Consider the following 19,733-nt stretch of genomic DNA (forward strand, 5'->3'; position numbering starts at 1 on the left):
TAACAGGGAAGATAGCCAAGGGGGTAACAAAACCTCTCCAAGGAGGGACAAAGGTAAACCATTTACCAATGTCATCAAAGGATTTTTGAAGGGCAAGCCCACAAACGAGTGATGGTGATGGGCGTGAGGTGGGCGTTGTTAAAAGCCCAGATACACACCAAGAAGTCTGAAAAGCAGCGCATGCGCGCTGGTATGCTGGACCTAAAAAATAAAAGGCAGAAAAGGGGTTAAGGCGAAGTGGGAAGCAAGCGGATGCTGGTCAAAGTGAGTTGTTTCAGTTCAGGGCTGCCAGAAAGCTTATTACAAAAAAGTGGAACCGGAGGGCATGCGCCAGGCATTCAGAACACGCCAGAGAAATGAGTGGCTTACAAAAACGTAGTAAAACACCCTTCCCCTTCGTGTCCTCAGATGGCATTAAGATGACCTTCTGCAAGTTTTGCTGAAGTTACTTCACCTCGGTTTTTAGTTCAGTAGCCATTATTTTCTACTTTTTTGGAACGCAATAAAAAAACTTGCGAAACTAATAGACGACTCAACTGAATTCTGCAACAACGAACAGAAATATCGAGATGATGCTTCGTACTATGTTGCGAAGTGTCCAAATTAGGGAATTAAAGTGAAGATTGGTCCGGTGGTGCTAGAAAGCAGCAGGGTGGGAGATTTTACTGCTGTTCCAAACATCCGGCGCTGACTGTAACCTTCCCTGTGAAAGGCAAGCAGAGCAGTCCATCCACCCAAGCGCGTAAGCGTTTTCTTTCTGTAGGCTAATTTATATTTAAAAAATGTGTGACCATTCATACATCCATGTTATGATTCATGTGTACTGTACTCTAGTATTGATGTAGGGCTTCATATGGTGGTGTAAGGCGCTCTGATTTGCAGGGGGTTCTTGGCGTCCTTACGGAGTGCATGGTTGGACAGAATGCTGGTTACAGCTAGAGCCATATGCAGGGCCGCTGGAATTATGCGCTTTTGCGACTATGGTGTTTCACACATAAAAATGGATTTGTTTCCGACATAACTATGGATTTGTCGTATTTGCCACATAATCCATCAGTGTTACGTAACATGTATCGTTTAATTAAAAATATGTTTTTTCTAGCTCAAAGTTAAAAGTTAACTAAAACATAAAGCATTAACTAAAGCATAGTTAAAAGTTAACTAAAAACGCAGTGACACGTGCAGTGGAAGGTCTTTTACAAAGAATGACTGTCACCTTTTTTGCTTATTGTTGTATTTGGGCTTTAAACTGACACCAGTGAGGTGAAATTTAGGCCCATATAATGTTAACCTGTAAAAATGACAAAATTATGAAGTAATACTATCACAAACTGTGCCGTGTTACACCGCACACTTTGCCTTTGTTGCTGCAAAATTTAGTCAACACTGCCGTATAATTCCAGGGGCCCTATCAATTTGGGAGGTGCTAGGTTTGGTACATAAGGTTCATGGATGGGTTCTAATTCTGGCGCTGCTGCAGCTCTACACACAAACATAAGATATTATGGAATCGTGTGAGAATAGATGCATTTGCACATGTGGACACTAACCCTTTTATTTAGGACGTAATTATAGTTATGTGCATTGGAAGGGTCAGATGTGTAATGCTATCCCGAAATCAAGATGGTTGTAATACACTGGGGCATATTCACAAGCCCCCTGCGCCACCGTTGCATCACTTTTTGTGACACACTGACGGGGCATAGTGCAGTCTTACATCTATAAGGCCATGCAAAGCCAATTTGTGTGACTTTTCGTGGCCTTGTGGATATGGTGTTAGGCAAGGCAGCGCAAGTCACTGCGCTGCCTCACACTGCATCAGGGAGGAGTTCCATTGGCATTGTGGTGGGTTTTCCCGTGTGAAAACCATGAGTTTTGACACATTTCCAGATTTAAAAGAATATGTGAACCTGGGAATGCGTCAAAATTGTACGTCTTCCCAGGGCAGGACCAACGAGGGAAAATATCTTAATTTCTACTTATTGTTTCCTTTTCTATGTGTGCTGCATTCTGCAGTACACATAGAAAGAGGAAAATGCCTCCCGGGATTGTGTTAGTGGAGGAAGGAACACCATCCTGCCAAGAATAATCCTGCCAAAAACACAGACACCCTTACTCCAGCAATTTGTGTGCCAGCACAGGGGGAAAGGACAGAAATGCATGGTATTTTGTAAATACGGTACATTTCTGCCCTTTCAAATTGGCGTAGGGCGGCAGAGCAGAAAGGCTTGCTGCGCTGCCCTATGCTCATTCCTTGTAAATATGCTCCATTATTTTCTCGCAGGAGTGGGCTCAATAGCTTGGTCATTCCAGCTAAGAAGTTTTCCCCAGTGTGGGATTTATTAGAACGAGCTGTGAGGTCAAGGGGAGAGCCAGTCTAGATTGGAAAACTCAGGTTGGTGGCAGGAACAGAGTTGCTATGAAGGAGGAGACTCTCGGAGCTGAAAATAGCATGTGAGCTATGCAGATTGTATTTTGTTGAGTGAATCATCTAGCCGCAGGAAGCCAGTGTAGAGACTTGGGCCCTGATTTATACTTTTTGATGCAAAACTGCTCTAATGCAGTTTTGCACTGAAAGGTTAAGCACCGGCATGCACCATTTCTGTGCACCAGCCGGGCACCATATTTATGGAATGGTGCAAGCCGGTGCAAAGAGTAGGCTAGCGTCACCAAAAATGATGTTAGTCGGGGGGGCTGGAGGTATGGAAGAAGGGGGTTTTGCACCAAAAAATGACGTTAGGCAGGTTAGAGTAAAAAAAAAAAAAAATTATTCTAACCAGACTAGCGTCATTTTATGGTGCTAAACCTACCATGCCACATGACTCCTGCCTTAGAAAAGGCAGGAGTCATGCCCACCACCCCAGTGGCCAGCACAGGCGACAAGGGTCCCCTGGGCATCGCCATTGCACTCTGTGCCATGTACGGGCCCATTTCAGGGCTCCCTATGGCACTTTAAAAAATAAAATAAAATACTTACCTGTACGTACCTGGGATGGGGTCCCCCATCCTCTGCTGTCCCTCTGGTGTGCGAGGGGGTGTCCCTGGGGCCTGGGGAGGGCACCTGTGGGCTTATTCCGTGGTGTTCCACCATGGAAATAGGCTCACAGGTCACCTAACGCCTGCCCTGACCCAGGCATAAAAAAATGGGGCAAATCAACCTTTGCCCCATTTTTTGACCCCTCCTCCCTCCAGTGCACCATTTTTGCACAGGAGTATAAATATGGCGTTAAGGTCATAGAGTCATTTTTTGCACGGGAAACCCTACCTTGCATCTCATTAAAGCAAGGTAGGTTTCCACGTCCCAAAAATGACTTTAACTCCATAAATTTGGCACTAGACGAGTCTAGTGCCAAAGCATAAAGATGGAGTTAGTTTTGCACCGAATTAGAGTTTAAAAAATGATGCTAATTCGGTGCAAACAGAGTATAAATATGCCCCTTTAAGAGTGAAATGTGAGTACGGTTATTAATGTTATGAAGAGTTTTTGCAGCTGCATTCTGACTTCTAATTTCCTAGTCACAATGAAGGGTGCTCCAAATGTTTATGCCATTGAACGTGATTTTTTAAAAAATAAATAGCTGACCATTTTTTAGTAAAAGGAAAACATATTCGCCCGATTCACAGAGGTTTTTGTGCACTGAACATACCGAATCAGAGTCAGTGGGCATTTTCACCTGCTGATCAAAATATTTATGCAGGCCTTACATCAGAATCAGCTGTAGACATTCTAGGATTAATAGGCAGGTGGGAGGGATTTATAGAAGGAATAAAAAGTCAATGGAAGATACCCTTGTAAGCAAAAATGTAACAAAGTAAAAAAGTTAATCCTGAAAGTAAGTTGTAAGCGCCTTCCCGGGGTTGTAAAGGAAAATTTATTTTTTTTATATTTTATAGTGGTGTTGGGGAAAGATATATATATATATATATATATAAAACAAATAAAATCTGCTTTTGTAAATTTCCAGCATGACATTTCTAGAAAAGTTCCCAATAACTCTTAAAAATGAAACTGACATGTCCTGGAGTGCCTGTCAACATAAGTTGTTGGATCTCTCCGTTTCTTTAGCAAAAATTTAAAAATGGTGAATACTTATACATATAGATTGAAAGCTCAATGAGCTGGCAATGGTGGTGGAGGGGGGTCAGATGGCCAACAGCCTTTTATTTAGCAACCCTTTTGTTAAAGATTTTGTGAAATTTGTGAATAAGTTTACTGCCCTAGATATTGCTCAATTATCTTTTGAAAAGCCTTTCAATCTGTCCTTTTGGGAAGGGCCAGACATTATAGGGACAATCATCAGGCTATCCTATTTCCAAAGTTCCCAGATGGGTTTCTCGAACTGCAGAGGAGGAGGTTGGTTAGAAAATTAATGAGGAACCTTTGTCTCATCCACAGCACAGGAGGCCGCGGCAGACACGGTTGAGGAGGATATCAAATGGCCAACCAGTACAATGCAGACCTAGTATTGCAGGTAAAAATAATACAACCAACACATAATTGTGGGGACAGGATGCGTTTTTTTCACTCACAATAGGTGCCACCTAGCAAACTAATAATAACCAAAAAGGACAACCCAATATGCTCTTGTAGGCTTGGGTATAAATATTAAATGGAAGAGATGCCAACAAGGGATTTAGTTAAATCAATATTCTCTGGTTGATTAACAAATAAATCTCAAGATGTCCACTGATAGTTACGTCTATATTAAAGTACTGCACTTTGTGATACCCGAATCAAACAAATGAAACAAATGCAAAAAGCAGGTGTAAAAAGCAAACAAAATTGTATTGTAAATACAGGGCACATTCAAATTATGATACTCAGGGTTACATCAACCATATCTTCAAAACACATAGACATTGTGAAGATTTAAATGATAGACAAAGTCGTTTTATAACATATGTCTATGTGTCAATGAACCGCTCGTGGAGATCTAGTGAGATATACTTCTCACAGTATATTGAAGTGTTAGAAATGGGGTCTCTAGTTGACAGTGGTATGCACCCTGTTCAAGTAGGGATCCTCACTCTAGTCAGGGTAAGGGAGCCGCACAGCTAAGATAACCCCTTCTCACCCCTTGGTAGTTTAGCATGAGCAATCAGGCTCATCTCTGAGGCAATGTGTAAAGTATTTGAACCCACACACAGTAACACAGTGAAAACACCACAAAAGTACTCCGCACCAGTTTAGAAAAATAGCCAATATTAATCTGAATAGAAAAAAAAAAAAAACAACAAAAATCAAACATATGCAAGCAAAGATACACATTTTTAAAGATTAAATCTCAGTGAAGCGCTTAGAAACACCATAGCTCCAACTGGGGTTATCACAACGTCATTGACCGAGTCGTTCCCAACAGTCTGACACCACTCGCAAGAGAGTGCGGGCCGGTCACGGAGTTGCACAGACCCCAGGCATAGTACCTTTGAAAATGATGAGGAAGCAAAGACATTGCACAGAGTTGGGGAGGTGTGCGTTGCTGGGGCTGAGGCGGCGTCGGTTCCTTACTTCTACCGGAAAGATGAGGTGTCGGTTCCTTATGGCTGCAGGGGAGGTGATGCAGTGAGGCGTCAGTTCCTTATGTTCCTGCGGGGTCAATGGATCCAGCAGGTCATGACGCGAGGCGTCGACTTCATGGTCTCGTGATCACACCACAGGGCCACTGGTGCTGTGGCTGAGTCGGATTTTGGTGCTCCGGACGTCGGGGAAATGGCACTCAGGACTCACACTGTTGCAGGACTTCTGAGGCACTGTAGCAGCGTTGGGCCTGTAGCATCGGTTGTGGTCGTTGCATTCAGCAGGGATCATGGCTCCGGTGGAGGCAGCAGCGCAGTCGGACTGCGGAGCTGGTTCCGAAGTCGCTCTGGAATCACTGTACTTGTCACTCCCAAGGGCCCAGGAACTGGATTTGGCAACTCTTGGTGAGTCAGGGCAGATGAAGTCTTTGATGTCCCTAAGACCTCTAACAGGAGGAAGGCTCAGTTCAAGCCCTTGGAGAACCTTGGAAAGCAGGATGTAGAAAGGAAAGTCCAGTCCTTCCACTCCCAGGACAAAAGCAGAAAACAGCAGGCCAGCACAGCACAGCAAAGCAACAGGCAGAGTGGCAGTCCCTCCTACGGCATCTAGCTCTTCTTCCTGGCAGAATGTCCCCAGTCCAGAAGTGTTCTGAAGTTGTGGTCTCAGAGGCCCAATACTTCTACTCATTTCTGCCTTTGAAGTAGGTAAACTTCAAAGGAAAGTCCTTATGGTGCACAAAACCCTGCTTTCCCTGCCCTGGCCCCCGACACACACCAGGGGGTTGGAGACTGCTTTGCGAAGGACAGGCACAGTCCTATTCAGGTACAAGTGTCAGCTCCTCCCGCCACTCTAGCCCAGGAAGACCCATCAGGTTATGCAGGACACACCTCAGCTACCTTTGTGTGACTGTCTAGAGTGAATTCACAAACAGCCCAAATGTCATCCTGACATGTATTCCACAGCCAGGCAGAGGCACAGAATGGTTAAGCAAGAAAATGCCCACTTTCTAAAAGGGACATTTTCAAACTTACAACTTAAAAACCAACTTCACTAAAAGATATCGATATCTGCTCCCAATGGGAAATTACACTTAAAAGGTATTTCAAGGCAATCCCCATGTTAACCTATGGGAGAGGTAGGCCTTGCAATAGTGAAAACCGAATCTAGCAGTATTTCACTATCAGGACATGAAAAATGCACTAGTACATGTCCTACCTTTTAAATACACTGCACCCTGCCTATGGGGCTGCCTTGGGTCTACCTTAGGGGCGACTTACATGTAGTAAAGGGGAAGGTTTGGGCCTGGCGAGTGGGTGCACTTGGCAGGTCGAACTGGCAGTTAAAATCTACCACAGGCACTGCAGTGGCAGGTCTGAGACATATTTACAGGGCTACTCATGTGGGTGGCACAGTCAGTGCTGCAGGCCCACTAGTAGCATTTGACTTACTAGTAAATCAAATATGCCAGTCATGGATAAACCATTCACTAACACCATTTAGACAGGGAGCACTGGCATTTTAGCATTGTTCGGCAGTGGTAAAGTGCCCAGAGTCCTAAAGCCAGCAAAGACAGCAAAAAACAAAGGTCAGCACAGGATCAAACCAGGAGGTCAGAAGCCAAAAAGATAGGGGAAACTACGCCAAGAGCTGACAGGTCTAACAGGAAGTTTGATAATTGAGTTGGGTCATGCGTTTACATTTCAGTCTCTGCTTCAACCACCTCTGAGACCATCATCAGGACTTGAAGTTAAATTGAAGCAAAGCAATGACCCCCTAAGGGAGTAAAATAATAGTAAACAGATTGACCTATTTAATATTACATCTGCACATATGTTTAAAAGGACTAGAAAGACCAAGCACCAAACAAGATTGGATAGCTGGTGAGAATAGTTATATAATAATTTACCAAAAGTGCATAGGTGACAGAGGTATGCACCCTGAATCAAACAAACACCCAATATGTGACAAAAGGCTTGAATGCCAGTGGTGCCCAATGGTGACAACCAACCAGTATAAGTGAAAACACTTATTTCCAACTGGGAATAGGTTGGAAAATCAGAGAGTGATCGAGAAGTCCATTTTAAATAGATTCTATAGTAGAAAAGAGATCAATCGAAAACTGCCTCATCTGTAATTGTCCCATTGTGATCAATCAGTCAATCAATCATAAAACTTGTAAAGCACGATTAGTCACCCGCTAGGGTCTCAGGGCGCTGGGGGGCAGTAAGTAAGAGGCTGTCGATGAACAGAGGGGGCCAGGTAAAAAGCCAAGTTTTGAGATCTTCTGAGGTGGATGGGAATGGAATTCCAGGTCTTGACGGCTAGGTGGGAGAAGGATCTTTCTCCGGCTGTGGCCTTCCGGACGCGTGGGACGACAGCGTGTGCAAGGTCGACGGAGCGTAGCTGTCTGGTGGGTGTGTAGAAGTGGAGTCTTTGGTTGAGGTATTCTGGTCTGGCATTGTGGAAGGCTTTGTAGGCAAGTGTGAGAAGAATATGATTCTCTTGTCTATTGGGAGCCAGTGCAGGTCTCTCAGTAGAGTGTAGGTGTGGCTGTGTTTGGGGATGTTCATGATGATATTGGCGGAGGCGTTCTGGATGCGTTGCAGTCTTTTCTGTACCTTGGTGGTGGTTCCGGCGTAGAGAGCGTTGCTGTAGTCTAGGCGGCTGCTGACGAGAGCATGGGTGACTGTTCTTTTGCATTCGGTTGGGATCCGTTTGAAGATCTTCCGGAGCATGCGCATGGTGTTGAAGCAGGCAGAGGAGACTGCGCTAACTTGGCGGTTCATCAAGAGTGCTGAGTCCAGGATGAAGCCGAGGTTGCGGGCGTGGTTGGTGGGGGTCAGAGCTCTTCTGAGGGCAGTGGGCCACCAGGAGGGGATGCAGATGACGAGGATTTCTCTTTTCTCAGTGTTAAGCTTGAGGCAGCTCTCCTTCATCCAGGCAGCGACTGCCCTCATTCCGTTGTAGTTGGTTTTGGCCAAAGTTGGTTTTTGGCTGTGCGCAGATTGTTGGTGAGGGAGATGATTAGCTGAGTGTCGTTGGCGTCTGAGACGATGTTGAATGCGTGGTGTCTGGCAATGGTGGCTAGGGGGGAAATGTTGAGGTTGAAGAGAGTGGGGCTCAGAGAGGAGCCTTGCCAGACACCACAGATGATCTTGGTGGCCTCTGAGTAGAAGTGGGGGGGAGTCGGACTCTTCTAGTGTTTTGTCTCGGATGCCAGCGTCGTGGAGACGAGTCTGTAGCGTGCTGTGGGAGATGGTGTTATAGGTGGCGGACAGGTCAAAGAGGATGAGAGCCACAGTCTCACCCCTGTCTAGGAGGATGCAGATGGTGTCTGTGGCCGCGAGGAGGGCGGTTTCGGTGCTGTGGTTGCTCAGGAAGCCTGACTGTGAGGGGTCCAGGATGTTGTTGAGTTCGATGTGTCTGGTGAGTTGTCTGTTGACAGCCTTTTCAATGACCGTAGCTGGGAAGGGTAGCAGAGAGATGGGCCAGAAGTTATTGAGTTCTTCTGGGTCTGCGGTGGGTTTCTTCAGTAAGGGCTTGATTTTTGCGTGTTTCCAGATTTTTGGGAAGGTGGCGGCTTTGAAGGAGCAGTTGATGATGTGCCGGAGTTTGAGTGCGATGGTGCTGCTTGCTTTGTTGAAGATGTGGTGGGGGCAGAGATCGGAGGGGGAGCCGGAGTGGATGGAGTTTATGATGTTGAGTGTTTCTTTGTCAGAGATGTTGGCCCTGCAGAGTAGGTGGTGGGGGTTTGGAGGAGCTTCGGTGGTGGATATGCGGGTGGTGGGTGTGAGAAGGCCCTGGGTCGGGAAGCTGTTGTAGATGTCTGCTATCTTGCGGTGGAAGTAGGTGGAGAGGCTATTGCAGAGTTCTTGTGAGGGGATGAAATCCGTGGAGTTTGCTCTGGGGTTGGTCAGTTCCCTGATGATCACGAAGAGTTCTTTGCTGTTGTGTGCCTTGTTGTTGATGTGTTCCTGGAAGAAGTTTCTCTTGGTGGTCCTGATGAGTTGGTGGTGTGTGTTTATGGCTTTTTTGAAGGCTTCGTGGTTGGTGGGGGTCTTGTCGTTGCGCCATTTCCTTTTAAGGCATCTGCAGTTTTGTTTGGACTCCTGGAGGTCGGGGTGAACCAATTGGCTTTCATTGATGTGCGTCTGTTGGAGGGTTTGTGGATGGGTGCTAAGGTGTTGGTGTAGTCTGAGATTCAGTTGGTGAGGTCTTGGGTAGCTGTGTTGGTGTTGAGGATGTCTAGGGGTGGTGAGTTGTTGAGGCCGGTGAGAAGCTGGTCCTTGGTGATCTTGTTCCAGTTCCTGCAGGGGGTAGGTGTGCGAGGTGTCGGGCGGGGGTTTTGCTGAAGATGAAGTGGATGCAATGGTGGTCAGTCCATTGACTAATGGAGATATGGTGGCTGGCGGTGAAGAACGGGTCGAGTGTGTGTCCGGCGGAGTGGGTGAGCGAGGTGATGAGTTGCTTGAGTCCGAGGTTGGCGAGGTTTTGGAGCAGCATCGTGGAATTGTTGTCATTGGGGTTCTCCAGGTGGAAGTCGAGGTCCCCTAGGAGGATGTAGTCCTTGGAAGCAAATGCGTGAGTGGAAGCGAGGTCAGCAATGGTGTCGCATAATGGAGGGTGGGGGCCGGCGGTGTGTAGATAAGGGTGCCCTGCAGAGTGGTGTTAGAGTTGGTTCCAATCTGGAAGTGGAAGAGTTCCATGTTGGTTGTGGAGTCTTCGGTGCTGGTGGAGAGGTGTAGGGACTCTTTGTGGACGTTGGCGATGCCTCCCCCTGTGTGGTTAGTGCGGTCCTTGTGGATGATCTTGTAGCGATCTGGGATAGGGATGGCGATGTCTGGAGCCGAGGAGGGGTTAAGCCAGGTTTCTGTGAGGAAGGCGACGTCCGGGGATGTGGTGTCGAAGAGGTTCCAGAGTTTGATGGCGTGCCTGTGGATGTTGATCAGGATGCATCTGAGGCTATGTTCTGCTTTGTGGGTCCTCGGGGGTGGGCTTGAGTGATGGAGGCTGGTGAATTTGCAGTGGCGACAGGTGAAGGGTCCCTTGGTGTTGCTTGGTGATGCCTGCTTACAGTTGTTGTGTCTGGGTTGAGAGCGATGAGTGCTGCTGGCGTGTAGCGGTGGGAAGTAAGAGGTCCGGCGGTCCTGGCGCTGGTCGCGGGCAGGCGCAGATGGGCTTGCCTTAGGCACGCCTTCGACGCGCCAACTGTGCAGCTGCCATTAAATAGGGAGGGGGGAAGAGAGGACAGCTGGGAGGCCAGAACGGCATGAAAAAGGGGGGCGGGGCAGCAGCAGCTGGGAGAATGCGAGAGATGCTTGGGGCGGGGCCACAGGGGCAGCAGCGGTGGGGAGAGTGAGAGAGGAGAGAGAGAGAGAGAATGAAAGGCCGAGGTTAGAGTTCAAGTCAGGATGGGTTTCCACTTACTGGTGGAGCTATGCGGAGGCAGAGCAGTTCACTGACCAGGTCAGTGAGGTTGCTCTTCCTACCGTGCAGCTGGCGCCAATAAGTAGTAGGGGGGGAGAGGACAGCTGGGAGGTGGGAGCGGAAGTGGCACAAAAAAGGGGGGCAGGGCCACGGGGGCCACAGCGGCAGGGAGAATGCGAGAGAGGAGAGGGGCAGCAGCAGCGGGGAGAGTAAGAGAGAGGAGAGAGAGAGAATGAGAGGAGTGAGAGGAAAAAGGAGGAGAAGAAGAGGGCAGCGCAGAAAGCGAAAAGGCACAGAGACAGCACACTAAAAGAAAAAAGGGTAGAAAAGAGAAAGAGGAAAGCGCAGAAGCAAAAGGCACAAAAACAGCACACTAAAGAAAAAGGAGGAGAAAAGAGGCAGAGGGCACCCCAGCAGAAGCGCAGAGCTCTCCCACTAGGCACCAGGGTGAGGTACTGGGTTTTTCAGAACCGGTACTGATCCGGTAACCCAGCGGTGCCAGGGTACACCCAAAGACCTCGGGTACTTTCCTGATTCAGACTACAGAAACTCAGAGTCTTCTAGGTGAAGTCAAAGATCGAATTTATTGGCTGCAACCAATTGACAAGTGTCCTAGAAGTACAACAGCACGATTTGTATGTTCTCAGGAGACTGTGTTTCAATGCAAAGTCAGGTTTCCTTATATACAGTTTTTTAAGCTTCAGTCAAACATTCTTGACATTTTGGTTGGTCATTCACATGTTTTTCACTACAAAGGAAAAAACAGTGTCATGATGAAACCTCATATTTCATGTCATCCAACCCATAATAAATTACCCGGCAAGGCCTAGTATTTTACATCAGATAAGTGTGGACCCCTAATAAAAACGGGCACCTCCCCCTCGTAAAGTAAGAAGAAGAAAAGAGCAGGTGCAGGTGTGAGCAAGTTAGGCAGGGTGTGTGAGCGATAATAAGGGTTTTATGGCCTGGTGTGCCTTGATGCTATCTGATTCGGCCACTGGGAGAGGGACTGACCAAACAGGTTTGGCCTGAGGCAATGGTTCCAGCTTGCCCAGGTCAGAGAAAAGTCAATCAAGGTGTACGTGTCCTTGGAATCAAATCTGACTGTATTATAAGCCTATGTGAGGGCAACTTTTAAAATGGCTGCCGTGTATAAAATGGGAGCCACGAGTGCAGGACGAAAATGGCGATTTCGAGGTGAAAACGCTGCTGGAATTGAGCGAAAATGCTCATGCTTAGTGTACTAGTCATTATCGGTCTTTTGATACTAAAATCGTACTGCTGTGGCAAAGTAAATTACATGGGTCCAGAATTTTTAGAACCACAAGGGATGAGGCGCAGGCAGAAGCCTGTGGGTGGAGGAGGGCCTCGAACTTCTGACCGAGGTCAGAGTTCAAGTCAGGATAGGCTTCCACTTACTGGTGGAGCTATGCTGCGGCAGAGCAGTTCACTGACCATGTCAGTGAGGTTGCTCCCAGGTATTCTGTATGCAACGCATACAGGATAGTAACATATTTAAAACATACTCAAGAATCTTTAGAGGGAATCTTTAGAAGTAACCAAATATTTTGTAGGCTAGCCACAAAGGGACTGATGGGTACTTGAGACTGTATTAAGAACATGGGCATAAATAACATCATCCTGACAGGACTAGCAAAGTAAGTAACATCAAAATGAAGTTAGCGTATAATCATTGTTTGTGTTTAAAAAAGTAGTAAAATCAAAAATGTTGCCCACATGTTGATGTCCAGACCTATCAGTAAACTTTCTATTAAACAAACCTGTGTAACATCAATAAAATGGTAAAATTCATACTAATATGTAATAGCAGCCAGGTGAGCTAGATAGGTGTTAATACCATATCGCACCCTACCAGTCAGGCAAAGTTAGTAACAACAGTCTGATGTTGGCAAAGAACCTATGTCTATATTTAAATAAACCAGTTAGACCTAAGTATGATGTGCAGTACACTTTGCTGTCTGTGCGCATCCGTTATTAAGCAAAAAAGGCAAAAATACCCATGTTGTTTAACTTAACAATCTTAACTGGCTGTGTAAAACAGTTAGAAGTAGGATCAAAGGATTCCTGGAATGCCAAAGTGAGGTGACGCCTAGACTCAATCAGTTCACCGTAATCAGTTGTGCTTTCCAGAGTCAAACAAATACCAGACATGGGGGAAAATTTAAGAGCCCCTAGCACCACCGGAGTGTCACTTGTAGTGATGCTCTGGTGGCGCTATGCCCTGCAACGGATTTACAAGGTGGCGTTAAGCCAATTTTTGTGGCTTAACGCCACCTTGTAAATACGGCCCCTTCATACATAGCTCTTTGCGTGAAAGGGGCGTGCAATGGGTGTTGCTGTGGGTGTGCCAGAGCAGCACCCATTGCATTTTGATTTATGTGATTTCGTAAACCTGAGGCAGCACCAAAATCTAATGCCACCCCAAGGGTGGTGTTAGCAAGGCGCAACGAGGAGGAATGCTTTTATTCCTCCTCATTTTTTGCCTTTTCTATGTGTGTTGCCTTATGCAGCACGCACAGAAACAGCAAAATGCCAGAAATTATTGTTTATGTGCGGGAAGGTGCCCCTTCCTGCACATAAACAATCATTTCAAAATGACGCTTTGGCACTTGCAGCACACACAGAAGTGCCAAATCGTCGTTAGTGATTGTTTATGTGCAGGAAGGGACACCTTCTCACACATAAATAATCAAACCCCTCAACGCAGACATTCTTGCATGATGGTGCAAGGATGCCTGTGTTGGCGCTAGGCAGCTCAATTCAGCGTCAGTGCAGGGGATAACACAGGGGTGCACCGTCATTTTCTTTTAAATATGGGCCTAAGGACGCCAGGGTAAACACATGATTAAATGTACTAGCAGATGCCAAACACTAGATCGCTAAATGGCATCCGCCATGTTGGTGGTCAATGGAAACTACATCAAAGATATCAACGCATGTCGCAAAGTCTCTTTTTAAACCATATTTAACAATTTTTTAAAATCGAAAGGATAAAGGAGAAAACACAGACAAACAATCAGCAATAGGCTAGGAACTTGAGAGAAAAAAGGAGGTACACTGACCCATATATGTCAGGTGAATGGCAAAGTCCATAAGAAACCCCATACAAAGTTTAGAAATGAGTTAGAAGAAAGGAACATGTTGAAAAAACATGCATTACAAAAACTCAAATTCAAACAACTTGTCAATAAATTAATATTGGATATGAATACGTAACAGCAAAGTTTATATTGACTCAGTCATGATTTACATAGTAGTGTAACACAATGCAAGAACAGTATGTACCTGCTTCATGGATAATATCAGGTTACATGTATTAAGACATTAAGTAAAAGGGAACTCAACAGATTACAAATAATACAAATATGGTACTTAAAGGCAGTTTCTGATACATTACAGAGTGGCTAATGTAATCCCTTCGAGAGATGCATTTAAATCTTTCTGTATACTATCAAGTTTCAGAATCCATTTATTTTCTTTGATGGTACGCTGACGGTCCACATTAGTACTTCTAAAAGAGGTTTTTACAACATCTGTGACACACCAAGACACATCTTTTTCCAAATGTTTAAGTTTTACATAATGATGTACCATGGGAGCATGTTCAACTTTACATCTTGTTCTAGGTTGATGCAGAATAATCAATTTCTTGACTTGATGGGTGGTTTTTCCAATGTATGGGAGACCACATGGACATATAATGCAGTAAATGACATTACTGGTATTACAATTAGAAATTCGCTTCAAAGTGTATTGATATCCATTGATGGTGAAAGATTTGACTGTTTTTGTAGTGTGACATGCACCACAGCTGTTACATTTGTAATGCCCCTAAACTGTATTGAGTTGAAATATCTGAATATTTGAGGATGCAGGTTTGGTGTACGCATTCACCAGTCTGTCTCTTAAGTTGGGGCATCTTTTGAAACCAAATAGTGGTTTGTATTGAAAGAGGCAATTATTGACAAGTAAATTCCAATATTGTTTTTTAAATTTTATCTGAGGGAGTCCCAAAAGTAGGTACACAGACCACTTTAGATGTTTTAGGTTGTTCTTGAATTTCTAACAAAGCTTCTCTATCATTGTACCATGCACGCTTTAGCATCCTTTTTACTAGTTGAGATGGATAGCCCCACTTAAGAAGTCTGAGCTTAAGTTTGTGTGCTTCTGTGAAGTAATCTTCTTTTCTAGCACAATTGTGCCTCAGGTGAAGGAATTGACCAAAGGGAAGATTGTCTTTCAGGGACTGAGGAAGGTGGCTGTTGTATTTAGAAGTGTGTTGCGGGCATTTGGTTTAGTGTACAATGTGGAATAAAGTTTGAAGCTATCAGTTTTGGTAGTGATGTCCAAAAAATCATCTCATTATTGCTAAATTCAATTAAAATGTTCAAATTGAGGTTGCATGTTTTGAGTCAAGTATGAAATTGTAAGAGACTTGTTAGTGTCACCTTTCCAAATCAAAAAAACATCATTGATGTATCTCATCCATTTAATTATTTGGACTCGAATGGGTTGTACATACTGTTAATGAATTGTGCCTCAAAGTGAGTCACATAAATATTGGCTATGTCTGGGATGAAAACAGCTCCCATTGCAACACCCTTCATTTGTTCATAGAATTGATTCTCGAAAACAAAAAAAATGTTGAGTGTTAGTTCTGTGCATTCAAGTATAAATGAAGTAGGTACCTGGTGTGGGCAAATTCTAGTTTCTAGGAATTGCCCTAAAAGAGTAAAGACTTCTGATTGTGGAATGTTTGCTTAGAAACTTTTAATGTCCATAGTTGAGGATTAAATGGGAAGTTCTTTATTGGCTTGATGACAACTCTATTGTCTCTAATAAATGTTAGGTGGTTAATGGCAAAGGGTAAGATAAAAAAAAGTCTGCACACTGGTTTTAAGGATGGTGTTGAATCCTGATGTAATAGGACGTTCAGGCAGATTGGTGGAATTGTAATGAATTTTGGATAAAATGTAATTTTCTGGGACTGTATGGTCTGGGTTGTTGCGAAATGCAACTTTCTTGGCACTGAGCCACCCTTCACAGAGACCTCTCTTGCTTAAAGTTGAAATTAGTTTTTTTTTATTTCAGTGGTAGGATTTCTAGGTAGTTTTCTGTAATGATCAGCAACATGTAGCTGTTGGAGAACTTCATTGTTGTAAGTTGATCTGTCCATAATAACAATGCCTCCGCTTTTATCAATGGGTTTTATCACAATGGGCCAGATGTATGAAAATATTTTGCACTTGCAAACGGTAAAATCGCCCGTTTGCGAGTGCAAAATAGTGGTCTGCAATGCATGAAAGGCATTCGCAGACCACAAAGTAGAAATCGCTAAAATTGTGATTTCTAGCGTTGCGACCTGGATTTAGCAATTTGCGATTCGCAAAATCCAGGTCGCAAGGCAATGCTGCAAAAAATCGCAAATTGCGATTTTTCACAGAATGGCATTTTGCACATGCAAAATACCATGGTCTGCAACCAGGTGGTAACCTGGTGCAAAATTTAAAAATGCAGTAAAACTGCATTTTTAAATTTAACATGTAAAGCACACATGCCCTTATGGCATGTGTGTACCTTACATGTTGAAAAAAAATATTGTGGGGTGCAGGAGAGGGGGCCTTAGGCCCCCAGCACCCTGGCCTTTTGCATTTCCAAAATTGCGATTTCTGGTTAAGAAATCGCAATTTTGGAAATGCAAAAAATTTGCAGATATGGTCCAACAGGCCCATAGGTGCGAATGGGGACAGATTCTCTATTTGCGATTCGGTAATAGCATTTGCAATTTTTAAGAAATCGCTATTACCGAATTGCAAAAATCATACATACCTTTTTGCATTTCTGAAATAGCGATTTCTTAAAAATCGCTATATGAGAATCGCAAATCGGTTGTATGATACATCTGTCCCAATGTCCGAATACAACTGTGTCGAATAGCATTATGTTGGTCCTTTGTAAGATTATACTTACGATAATGAAGTTTGTTGAACAGATTGTCAATTTCTGTTAGCACAGCATTCTCAAATGTGAGGATCACCTTGAAGATCATGTGGTTAGCCCAGAAAAATGTAAAGGGAAGCTATAGACCTGTAGTGTCTTGTATGTAATCTGATTCATTCTTGGAGAAAAAATCTTTAAGTCATATGGGCCTGAAGAATCAAAAGTTCTATTTTGGTTAGAAAAAGGTTGTTCTTGTGTGTTGGAACAAAATATAACCTAGATAATAACAGAGAATTTTAAGCTTCTGTCAATGTATGTGATGATATATTAAAAATACGTAGAGTCTGACTTGGGTCTACCATTCGTAATATTGGTTCCTGGTTTGCCTTTGTCCTTGGGTGTATTGGTTGCGAAACCATCCTGTCCTACCTCCCCTCTTTGTCTCGTACGGGGGCCTGAAACTCTCTGTTGTTGACCTAAACAAATCTAATTAGATGTGAATGGTTAGTTCCTAAAATCACTTATGCTGGAAGACCCAGAATCTTGGTCACCATCAGAATCAGAACTGGTATCTGAAAAAGGGATCCTTTAGGCACATTAGGGCCAGGAGCCTGATAAGAATATTTCCTTAAATATGGATAGGTGCGTTGCTTATTGTATCTTCTGATGTCCTTATGCAGGTTATCAATTTCTTTTGTTATATTGATCTGTTTAAATTATTTTATAGTTGTAGCTACTTTATCAAAAAGTGATTTCGAGCTGGTTATGGTAGTATGACTACTAATCTTTTTCTCAAGTTCCTTAATCTCTTTCAGTAGCGTTTTGATATGTCGTAGGGCTGTTTCAATACTTAAGACCATCCAGGTTTGTGAACATTTGTTAGCCGCAAAGTTTAAACTAAGCTTGAATTCTTCGTCTTCAGTGAAAATTATTGGTTTGTTTTTTACATAAAGGCCTACTGTTATTGTATTAGCATTCAAACAAACTGTAAGAAATTTAGCGTGTAATTCTGTTCTAATAAGTTTCTTCTTGAGTCGTTCTAATTGAACAAGATATGTATCATAGGAATGTTGTAATGTTGGTCCTTTCTCACTTAGCAGGGACAGCCACCAACTATCTTAAGAATATATTCTTCTGAATATGAGAGTCTCAGCCACTGACATTTGTGGGTGGCTGGGTGTTGTATACCAACAAAGCAAAAACAGTTAAAGTAACAAAAGATACTAACAGACTTAGGGCCTGATTTTGACTCTGGCGGACGGCGGAGGCCGTCCGCCAAGGTACCGCCGCTAAATAACCGCACCGCGGTCAAAAGACCGCGGCGGCCATTTAGACATTTCCTCTGGGCCGGCGGGCGCTCTCCAAAAGAGCGCCCGCCGGCCCAGAGGAAATGCCCCTGCAACGAGGACGCCGGCTCAGAATTGAGCCGGCGGAGTTGCAGGGGTGCGACGGGTGCAGTTGCACCCGTCGCGTATTTCAGTGTCTGCTTAGCAGACACTGAAATACTTGGCGGGGCCCTCTTACGGGGGCCCCTGCCGTGCCCATGCCATTGGCATGGGCACGGCAGGGTCCCCAGGGGCCCCGCGGCACCCCCTACCGCCATCCTGTTCCTGGCGGGCGAACCGCCAGGAACAGGATGGCGGTAGGGGGTGTCAGAATCCCCCATGGCGGCGCAGCATGCTGCGCCGCCATGGGGGATTCTAAGGGGAGCGGTAAACCGGCGGGAGACCTTCTACACACTACACTAGGCCTGGGGTCCATTCGTGGTTCGCATTCCCCTTTTGGAGAATATGGTTTGTGTTGCCCCTGGGCCTATTTTTCCCTATTGCATTCTATTGTGTTCTACAGTCTTTACACTACTTTTCTAACTGTTACTTACCTGATTTTGGTTTGTGTGTGTATATTTTGTGTATTTTACTTACCTCCTAAGGGAGTATATCCTCTGAGATACTTTTGGCATATTGTCACTAAAATAAAGTACCTTTATTTGTAGTAACTCTGAGTATTGTGTTTTCTTGTGGTATAGTACTAAGTGATATAAGTGGTATAGTAGGAGCTTTGCATGTCTCCTAGTTCAGCCTAAGCTGCTCTGCTATAGCTACCTCTATCAGCCTAAGCTGCTAGAACACCTCTAATCTACTAATAAGGGATAACTGGATCTGGCACAAGGTGTAAGTACCACAAGGTACCCACTATAAGCCAGGCCAGCCTCCTACAGTATGATTAAAAAGGGGTGTTTATATTTTGTACCTGTCCTCCTTGGTGGTCTACATGTTTCGGAGTTTACCCCTAAACTCCTCATCAAAAGTGATCTCCCTAGCATCACTCCTCGTGTACGTACCGCTAATGGAAGTCCTATTACTATTCACTGTGGTAAGGTGATTTATACAATTAAATTAAATAATACCCATCAGTGTCAATGTTCTGCTCTGTAAATCTGTGGAAGAAAATGGAAAATAAAAGACTTAAATGCATATCTCAGGGGTGTGGTGCCATTGTCACCATCACCCAGCCAAATGGCACCAGTAATTCATACATAAAAACGAATACAAGACGTACTACATATAACAAATACTACAAAACACTTAAACACGTGAGGCACCTCTAAGAAAACAAATGTGGTGCATGCGTAACCTACTTTCAGTGTCTATGCTAATTGCATCATAGGTCCTCCGGGATGGTGTGTGTGCCTGTAGTCACACTCTGAAAAATATATACATATGCGGAGAAAGTCAGACCCACTGAGTGCGGTGTTACCACTGCAGGTGGTCAAGAGCATAGTGCGCACTTACTTCATCAAAGCAACACTCCTGCCAGTAACCTACTC

General features: G+C 44.5%; 1 long non-coding RNA gene across 1 annotated transcript in view; it reads left to right on the forward strand.

Moving 5' to 3' along the window:
- Positions 1 to 523: 523 nt before the first annotated feature.
- LOC138300714 (uncharacterized) overlaps positions 524 to 19,733 on the forward strand; it is a 168,916-nt gene continuing 149,706 nt past the window's right edge. Inside the window, exons 1-2 of the long non-coding RNA XR_011204991.1 lie at positions 524 to 742; positions 4,397 to 4,472. This is a non-coding gene — a long non-coding RNA (uncharacterized lncRNA). The remainder of the gene's footprint in view (positions 743 to 4,396; positions 4,473 to 19,733) is intronic.

This window comes from Pleurodeles waltl, chromosome 1_2 (assembly GCF_031143425.1).
Source record: "Pleurodeles waltl isolate 20211129_DDA chromosome 1_2, aPleWal1.hap1.20221129, whole genome shotgun sequence".
Classification (NCBI taxonomy): Eukaryota; Metazoa; Chordata; class Amphibia; order Caudata; family Salamandridae; genus Pleurodeles; species Pleurodeles waltl.